Source organism: Saccostrea cucullata, unplaced genomic scaffold (assembly GCF_032062105.1).
Source record: "Saccostrea cucullata isolate Sc308-1 unplaced genomic scaffold, CSIRO_AGI_Scuc_v1 ctg3607, whole genome shotgun sequence".
Taxonomy (NCBI): Eukaryota; Metazoa; Mollusca; class Bivalvia; order Ostreida; family Ostreidae; genus Saccostrea; species Saccostrea cuccullata.
The window spans coordinates 58,824-69,891 of record NW_026934114.1 but is presented as its reverse complement, the minus strand read 5'-3'; positions in this window follow the sequence as shown (position 1 = coordinate 69,891).

Below are 11,068 nucleotides of genomic sequence, written 5' to 3'. Positions count from 1 at the left end.
CAAAAAAGTACACATTTGAAGTATGAGAGTACTGGAATCCACCGTTTAAAAGTTATGGCCGAAGTAAAAATTTGGCAATTTTGTGTAAAATGGGACAAACTCCAAGGTAAAGGTCAACACGTCAAATTTGGTTGTACCTAAAGTAAGGAATGTCACAAGAAAAATACATATCCAATATGAACGTCATAGCTCCAATAAATGAAACGTTATGGTAAAGTTAAGGTATTTGCGGACAAACAAACTTTTCCGCCAGATAGACAGACGGACATACGGACGAACACGATAAAACTATATATTCCCGAATGTACGATTACAGGGACATAAAAAGAAATGGTCTTCAATTAAATTTTCATATTAATATACATTATAAAGAAGACGTTTTCTTGTATATCTATCACTTGTGTATTATTCATTTCATTAGATAGTGCAAGTTTAAATTAAAAAATTGTTACGTCATTTCCATAGTTTTTATTCATTCATAAATCCTTTGATCCGCTCCTGCAGGTTCGCAAAGCCTTGATCACAACTGTATACAAAACATTCATATCGCCAAAAATGTTCATGATTCCGCTAAACTGAGAAAGTTTACACATGATTTATCATCTCATTACACACATCAGCTCTCTGCAATGCAGAAATGCTCGAATTGATGGTGGCATGTCAGATTCGTTTTTCGGTAGAACCTCTAAAATGAAAGTGAAAGAGGGAAATTTCAGAGTTCTCACTGGCGTTACAATACATAAAATAATTCGGCTGATCTTCTTCATAAATTACATTTCCCAAGCTTTTATGATAGGAAAGATACTGCCAATTAACAAGTATGAGGCTCAGTTCAGTACATTTGCCAGACTTCTTTTATGCAAGTCTGCAAATTGAGGAACTTGAAATTTTCCTGCACTACTCTCTTCTCCTATCGATTCTAAAAATAACTAAACCTTACTTTTGTCGTTCAACAAAAACGGAGGGCTTTTTGACCCCTTAAAATAACTAATCTTGTAAAAAACAATATTTTACAATTAAAAAAAATCTTATAAATAGATAAAATACTGCAAAAATTCTGTTGAGGTCAATGTTTGATTGAAAACATAGCAATTTTCATTGTACGTCAGTGTCCACTCAAAGAGACATAACTCTTTCGTGGTTATAAAACAGATTCGAAATTGAACTGATTTTCAATCCACTAAAACTCCTATAAGGGGTCAAAAAGTCACCCAACGGCCCATAATTTTTAAAATGTACTCTTTATACTTCATGTAGTGCCAAAATTATTTTGAATATTGGTTGAGAATTAAACACGTTACAGAGAAAAAGGTGTTTTCTGTACTGACCCCTAAAATCCTTTCTATTTTAGGGATTTTTATTTTCATGACCTTAGCATCTGGAGACAATAGAAGAGTCAATATTCATATGAAATTTCACAAGAATTGCTTGCCAACCTTTTGAGATAATGGAACAAAAATGATTTCAAATTTAACATAGAAATCTCCATAGGCAATTTAAGGTACTTATAAAACCGGAAGTACTCTACATATCCATACCAAAATTAAAACATTGAGAGCATATTAGACTCCATACAGTTTGCCAAAGGGAGATAACTCTTGCAAAATTATTTTTGAAAATACTTGAAAATACAAAATTTCAGGTCTCTAAAAGTCCTTTAAGGGGTCAAAAAGTGACCCCACGGATCATTATTTTTAAATTGCCCTTTCCATTCTTAACTCAAAGCAGAAATCAGTTTGATAATTTATGGACAAATAAAAAAGTAATAAACAAAAAACATATTTCTGTACTGACCCCTAAAATCCCCTTTATTTTTAAGAAATTTTATTTTCTGGATCTAAATATTGAAAGACAATGCTAAAGTCATTATGTATGTGAAATATTATGAGACCTGTTTGTTTCCCTTTGAAAATAATGGACATTGAATGATTTCAAATTTAACATAGAAATCTCCATATGCAATTTTAAGGTACTTAAAAAAACCGGAAGTTCTCCACATATCCATACCAAAATTGAAAGATAGAGAGCATATTAGACTCCAAACAGGTTGACAAAGGGAAATAACTCTTGCACAATTATTTTTGAAAATACTTGAAAATACAATATTTTAGGTTTCTAAAAGTCCTTTAAGGGGTCAAAAAGTGACCCCACGGACCATTATTTTTTAATTGCGCTTTTTATTCTTTACTCAAAACAGAAATCAGTTTGAAGATCTTTGGACAAATAAAAAAGTAATATGCAAAAAACTAATTTCTTTACTGACCCCTAAAATCCCTTTTATTTTAGGAAATTTCATTTTCATGATCTTAATATCGAAAGACAATGCTAAAGTCATTATTTATGTGAAATATCATGATACTTACTTGCTTCCTATTGAACATAATGGACATTAAATGATTTCAAATTTAACATAAAAATCTCCATAGGAAATTTTAAGGTACTTATAAAACCGGAAGTACTCTGCATATCCATACCAAAATTGAAACATAGAAAACATATTGGACTCCAAACAGTTTGTCAAAGGGAAATGACTCTTGCTTGATAATTTTGAAAATACTTAAAAATACAAAATTTCAGGTCTCTAAAAGTCCTTTAAGGGGTCAAAAAGTGACCCCACGGACCATAATTTTTAAATTGTCCTTCTTATGCTAAACCCAAAACTGAAATCAGTTTGAAGATTGGTTGAGAAATAAAAAAGTTACAGGGCAAAAACGATTTTAAGAGTTGACCCCTAAAATCCCTTTTATATTAAGGAATTTTATTTTTATTACCTAAGCATCGAAAGGCAATGCTAACGTAGTTTTTCATATGAAATATTATGAGACTTGCTTGCTTCCTTTTGAAAATAATGGACATCGTATGATTTCAAATTTAACATAGAAATCTCCATAGGCAATTTTAAGGTACTTATAAAACCGGAAGTACTCTACATATCCATACCACAATTGAAAGATAGAGAACATATAAGACTCCAAACAGTATGAGAAAGGCAGATAACTCTTGCTCGATTATTTTTGAAAATACTAAAAAATACAAAATTTCAGGTCTCTAAAAGTCCTTTAAGGGGTCAAAAAGTGACCCCACGGACCATATTTTTTAAATTGTTCTTTTAATGCTAAACTCAAAACTGAAACCATTTTGAAGATTGATTAGCAAATAAAAAAGTTACAGGGCGAAAACGATTTTAAGTGTTGACCCCTAAAAGTCCCTTATTTTTAGGGATTGAGTTTTCATAACCTTTTCACCTGAAGACAATAATAAATCAATTATTCCCTGTGAATATTTCTAGAATTGCTTGCTCTGCCTTTGAGAAAATGGATGATGCAAGATTTTTTTTTACTATAGAAAATCCCATAGAACGAAGGTCATTTTGGCAAATATGCATGCACGTGCGTGCGCGTGCAACGCGTGAAATGACTTATATTCTCAATATAGCTATAACTTATACATTTTTTAATGAAATGATTTGAAACTCATTATATAAAGATATATTAATAGTGTAGATAATGTTAAACCGTCAAATTAGCACGAACTCACGCGCAAACACGTGGGCTTCGCTCTGATTGCCTAAAACAAAAATCTCAGTATCTTCTCTGTTTTTTTGACGAAATGATTTGAAATTAAAAACATAGTCATAGATTAGGATATCTTTCAATATAATATAAAAAAAAATCATGAAATCACGCGCATGTATATTTTTGCTGTTCATTTATTATTATTTTTTTTTGGTCTTGATTTAACGTAATGTTCTTTTTTTTGGGGGGGGGGATAAAAATTTCTTCCTCTTTCATTGTCAAAAAGGATTTGCCAAACTTAAACAAACTAAAATTGGAAATGACGGAAAATTTAATTTTTCCTATGAAAGAGTATTTAAACATGTTTTTGCATGCTTTGATTTCTAAGAACAAGTGGAATATCATTCTATAAGCAAACATTATAAGGAGGAATATTAAAAAGAAATTTAATCTACTTGACAATTAAAGAATCTCTTTTCAAACACAAATTTAGCATTGAAAGACTACGTGAATATATTTATTATTTCATATGATTTTATGTATTTTTCTTGTTACAGAAAAGGTAAAAATTAGTTTTGCTGAAAAAAAGATATCAAAGAGTGTACATTTTGTATCACTTTAAAGGGGGTCATTTTCCTATGGGGGTCATTATTTTATAGGACTAACATATAAAATAATGACCCCCTAGGACCATTTTTCTACAAAAAAATGTTTTTTTTTCTACGGGTGGGGGTCATTTTTTGTCGTTGAAAAATGACCCCCCGGTCATTATTCGATGGGGGTCATTATTCGTCTTTTCACCGGCTGCCATGGCAGAGGGAAACCGTCCAGAGACTGAAGGACAAACTCGAAGAGGCTCAAAAAGACAGTTTGACCATTCAGCACAAGAAACAGTTGAAAAAGAGGGTTATTGCTGAGGACTTTTTTTTTAAGAACAGCCCCAGATGGCTGCCGGAAGTTTGTGAAGGACTGAGGTAGAGTGATGGAAGTGAACTGAAGTACAGCCAAAAGAGACACTATAGTTCACAAATAAAAGATTGATTAGTGTATAAAATGTAGTCTGTTGGAATTCATTTATTACGTATTTATTTTTGTCGTTTGTGTTAATAATTCTTAGAAGATGCATCTTTACAACAAAAGTAGCTGCCTTTGCAATTTTAAAAGTAGCTCATCGTATTTATTAATACATATGTATAAGAATGACAAACTAACAATGAATATCTTTTACACAATATTTTTAACTGTGATAATTGTTTTCTCATACAAATCAGACAAATACATATTTAAAGCAATATGAGCTGCAACCTTGATGTCAAAACTTTTATAAACTTCCGTCATTCATATTTGTATTAGAAGAACTATTCACAAGCTCGTAATGATGCAAAATGATACTGTCGTCCTGTACTCTATTGTTTTCTTAAATAATACTACGTATTTGTTTGTACAGAGATCTCTTTTGGAACAGTTTCATACTTTATTGTAAACGTATTGATCTAAGGTTTAAATTACTTAAATATTACTAGTATCATGACACATTGCAATTGGAGCAAAATAAACTTTTTAAAAATGAATCCAATATTGCCTTAATGTGAAATCTATAAGTTTTTGCCGATATATTTAAAGAAAAAATGTTTGATTCCTTTTCTCATAGATTTTCTTTTTTTTCCCTCCATTTTTCCAATCTTGCTCTGACCCTATTTTGCATCGATTATTGAACTTTTGAACCTAAAAACTTATTGTTATCTCCATATATATTTGATGCATATATTTGCAAACACGATTTATTTTTGCATTCTTTGCAAGCACACTTTCTTCAGAAGCTTATAAATGAAAAGAAGTACAGAGTCTGACTCATTTGTTTTATATGCAGATATTTTACTAAACAAGACTTACAAAGCTTTGGGATAAACGTGATAATTTAAACTTTTCAATCAAAAGCTTCCCTAACTTATGTAGCAATATACCCTTTATCAGTCGTATATAGTCTTTTATTCTTCTAATGATTTGTAATGAATCCCCTGATTTGCCTGTTTTTCTCTGGTAATGTAATTTATGGAGATAACGAACAGAATTCAAACTCAAGGTCCATTAAACAAAATAGGATCAGAGCAAACAAGGAGCTCTAAATCCTCAATGGTGGATCAGTTGCCATATAGGAGCAAGCATATCCTGGCGACTTGCACACCCGTCATGTGTTCCTTATCATGATCGGGAAATAACGGGAAAATCCGTCGTCAATTCCGTGTATAAATAATAGTCTAGAAATAAGTATGAAAAAGGTCAGTCTGCGTTTGACTCAATGATAAATTGTATTTGCGTACAAGGTCATTGTAACTTACGAAATACAGACTATAAAATCAAAATGCCTATCTTGTTTCATCAACTTTTTTGCAAATAATTTACCTCGTTTTAGAAATTGCACATCCCATTGTGTATCGAATCAATTGATATGACCCCCCGTATGCAGCTAATGAAGGTTTATTGTCTAATTTGTTGCATGATATATTTCACTTTGAGAATATGCAGTAAGTTTTTTGGACGAACGCGTGATTTGTAATTTGTCTATTTTACAAATGAGACTGAATAAACACAAGTTCAAATTTACTGTTGTTTCCAGACAGAATGATTAATGTGATCCTGAATGACTCTCATTCACGAAAATTGAAATACTATTGTTCTGAATTGATCCTTATGTCGCAGGTTCGAATCCCACTGTTGGACTTGGAGACTGCTGCTCAGAATTCGGTTGAAACCGTCAACAGCGAGGTCCCGTGTCACAGTAGTTCCTGACACGAAAAAACAGAGGTAATCAAGTGCTCTTATTTACTTGGAAGTGAGACCTGCACCAAAACATTACCCTGGAAAATGTAGGTCAGATCCAGCATCCGAAGCGAGTCTGGTAGTGTCCGTCCCTTGATTCACCATCCATGCAAGTTTGGTCCAAGTAGGGCTTATAGTTACTTGGGGAATGGGCCTGCTCTTACAACTTCATCTGGGACGCCGACACTAACACCGACACCCATGCCGGGGTATAGCATGAACTCATTTAGACTCTGTAGAAGTGAGCTAAAAATGCCTCACTGCTCAATGGCCCTAACTGCTGACTAGTACGGAAACAAGTGGCCAATGGGCCACATCGCTCGCCTGAGCACAAGGGCTAGTGGGCTATGTCATGTATAATTTTGCAATACTTGAAAAGATGTTTTCCACCCCCCTCATTTTTTTGAATAAATTTAAAGTTTCACTTCTTGAAGATGCTTACATGACAATTTTTGTTATTGAACAAAACTTTTCTGTTCTGGAGAAGATTTTTCCCTTTAAATTCCTACGTAAAAATTTGATCAGCCATGTGTTTTCCCGCCCTACCCCCGGGGATCATGATTTGAACAAACTTGAATCTATATTACCTGAGGATGCTTCCACATGAGTTTCATATTTCCTGGCCCAATGGATCTGGATAAGATTTTCAAAAGAATTTTCCTATATATTCCTATGTAAAATTTTGATCAGCCATTGTGGCCCCGCCCTACCCCCAGGGGTCATGATTTGAACAAACTTGAATCTACACTACCTGCAGATGCTTCCACATGAGTTTCATCTTTCCAGGCCCAATGGTTCTGGAGAAGATTTTTAAAGATTTTTCCTATTTATTCCTATGTAAAACTTTGATCGGCCATTTGGTCCTGCCCAACCCCCGGGGTCATAATTTGAACAAATTTGAATCTACACTACCTGAGGATGCTTCCACATGAGTTGTATCTTTTCTGGGTAATGGTTCTGGAGAAGAAGTTTTTTATGAGATTTTCCCTATATGGTCCAATGGTTCTGAGGAAGAAGATTTTTTTTAAGGTACCATATTTTTTCATTAATTCATAATTATCTCCCCTTGGAAGAGGGCTTGGTCCTTCATTTGAACAAACTTGAATCCCCTTTACCCAGTGATGCTTTGTGGCAAGTTTGTCTAAAATTGACGTAGTGGTTCTTGAGAAGAATTTGAAAAAGTGAAAAGTTTACATACAGATAAACGGACGGACAGACAGCTAGACAGACGGACTACAGACAAAATATGACCAGAAAAGCTCAGTTGAGCTTTCAGCTCAGGTGAACTAAAAAGTACACTCTTCCTTTGGCAATTGATGGAGTGTCTAAAATTCCCGAGATGTACATGTGTGCCGAACAACAAACCCCCAAAAAAATTATTAATTAACTCTAAATGCAAGTTGTGAAATTAAACAAAACGAGAATCAAAATACATTTTTCTAGTTCAAGTACAATTTTCATGAACTAAAATGCATTTTTGTTAGTTAAAACAGTGTACAATATTTATTTGTTAAATACAATTCTTATAAGTGAAATTACAATTATTCCTAGACTTAAAATACATTTTTTTCTTAACTTAAATACAATTTTAGTTGTTTAAGTTAAAGAAGATGGATGCATGAACAATATGGGCATAGATACATGAAATCTAAGTTTCAGTTGTGAATCAAGAATTTAAAGTAAAGTTCTCATTATTGAAAGAGATGAAGTAATTAGAAACAATCTTTTCTGAGAATTCAAATACCCTTACAGAAAAAAATAATAGAAACTTATAAGTGTTTTATAATCCACTTATTATTATTATAAGTCACATATAAATTTTGAAATTTACTTATAAGTGTACTATAAGTCAAAGTAAGTATAAGTGAGGAATGGATTTCGTTATTACTTCACTTATAAGTAAAGATGAGCTACATATCAGTGAATATTTCACTTATACCTCGCTTATAAGTGAAGATCAGTATGGTATGAGCAAAGAATAAGTGTGGACTTAGATTTTTTACCCTATACTAGACTTCTTTCAAGGAGCACTATGGGTATTCAAGGTAGCCAATCAGAGAGTTTGTCTCTCCAGAGATCAGCAACAAGAATTTGAAACCAAGTTTGTGTCTGTAAAAGGATGTTGGAGACTTTAGATTTATTTTGAGTATACCTTCACATCAGGTACAACAAGTAGGTTCTATTTACATCATCTCTCTATTTTAACTTCCTTTGCATGAAATTTTGAATCATTTGACTCAGTTGCTTTCAGATTTCATAAATTTGAAGAGTTAAGCCTCAAGGTCATTAAATATTGTTGCCTTTTTGTTCAACATTCTTGTTTGTAAACTGAATTAATATGTTAAGTTTGCATCATCAAAGAAATGTCATATGAAAGTGATTTTTTTCCATAAAATTTTTATTTTACTTGATTATTTCATCTAAAGTGCAGATACATGTGTAAATGTAAAAATAGCTCTGAACATATCATGCAACCCCTGAATGGTTGGAAGTTCTGTTCTAAATTAAGATCTTAAAGGTAGTGTTGTACTTCACTTATAAGTCACTTATAGTCACTTATAAGTGACTAATACTTGATAAAGTATGAAGGTTTAATGCTTGACTTATAAGTCACTTATAGTCACTTATAAGTGACTATACTGCATAGAGCATAAGTGGCTAATACTGGCTTATAAGTCACTTATAGGTTAAGTAGCTCATTTGCATATAAAATCCTAATGAGTAACTTATAAGTCACTAAATAGTTAAATGTATCAGTGAAGTGTAAGTCCAGAATAAACAACTTATAAGTAAAAGAATAAATCACTTATAAGTCACTTATCAGAAATTTCTGTAAGGGTATCTAGGATTCTTTAAAAAAAAATAAAATAATAGTGATTCGTGAGATTTGAATCTTAGCAATATAAATACAGTAGTAACATGTTCTTTTGTGCTTCATTACACAGCTTTTGATGAATAGCAGCATTTAAATATTCATGATATGACTCTGGACTAAATGACTTAGAGATGCCAATATTTTGTCATAAAAGTGTACTTTTAGGCATAGCGTGTTTTGCTCCTTGTTTTTAAAACCAAAAAATATATGAATATTTTGATGCAAACTTTAAGGATTTATTTTCAAATAAAAAAAAATGAACTTAAAGACCACATCGTATCGTCATATATGTTTTTTCTGTCCTCTTTAGTCTGTTTATGCTATTACAATTTTTTTGAGAGGTTTGAAAATTGTTGAGATTTTACACTTTAATATTATATGAAATAAGAAATAAAATGTACGTGATATAATTTAACTTCCATTTCTCATTTTTTGTTTGTCGAACCATATGCATCTTCATCGTATTTCATATTGCAAACAAAATCAATGTCACAGTTGTCTACTACAGGCATTTAGAGAATAATACATTAAATTTTAAAATGAAAATAAGCCGTAATATACATATAATTACTAGTAACTATGCAAAAAACATGCACACACGTTTGTGGCAATTTAATATGTTCTCTTCTAAAGGTCAATTTGTTTGATATTTTCAAGGATTAGTACTTTTTCCTATAAAGATCTACAGTCTATTCAGGTTTAGACCTCTAGGAGAAAAATTACCAACATCCAAAGGGGCTTGTTATTTTAAAAAAAATCAAATTATGTTTATTGCCATAAAAAATGATTATATATGTCAACAGCTTAATTGATTGCTGTTCATGAGTAAAATATTTTTCTAGTTATTGCATAATTTCAATATTTAAATACCGAGTATATTTTGTCGGTCAACCCATTGCTAAAAGATAGATAAACAAAAACTGGTTAAATTTCAGAAGCCAGAATAATTCAAAATACATACTTTGAAAGTATTCGTGTAATATGCAATAAAAATAGATAAATAAGTTAAAACGGCTCATCTAATTGACTCGGGCGTCTTTAAAGAACGGTTGAATGAAATTGAAACAGTCAATGTATTGTAAACAAAGTCAACTAAAACTCATGAACCGTTATAATAATGCAATTTTAAAACAAAATTACATAATCAATCTTCAATATTTTGAGTGCAATTCAACAAATATAAGTAATCATTCATTTAACACTATAAACATTCATTTTATAGAACATATAATACGCCAGTTTCGAGATTATCACCCTTAGTGCACTCTTTCTTTGAGGAGGGGAGTTTGGTTGCAGCGTAAACAAACAGGTGGGACAGATATTTATCATTGGATATATCGTATCATCGATATATTGGTTTATCGTAACATTTCACATACAACATTGTGTAGATATGATTTTGATGGGTGTAATAGCAAAATTATTTTCATATGCACCTCATACATTTTGTTGTATGTTCAATTTTTTTATGTATTGTAATACTTAACAAACTTTACAAAGATGATTGTAATGATGCACTGTTCAACTCGAGAGTAACCGAATTAAAGTAAAGATGACATTTTTAAAGTTAAAAAAATCGAAATAAAAAGAAAATTCAGTGGATATGAGATTTTTCAGAGGAGGGAAGAGGTATATGGACCTCTAATAAATACGGTAAACATGAAACTGATCATAACATATCGGCAATCTAAATGACACATTGATTTTTTTCCTTATTATAACTTCAAAAAGCCCACTAACTTTTTTAGAGAATGTACAATCAAAAAGATCTTTTACTTTTGTAAAGACCACAACATTTATTTCGTTTTCAAGTACCCTATAATTGAAAGTAGATATGTAAATATACACAGGTGAGCTT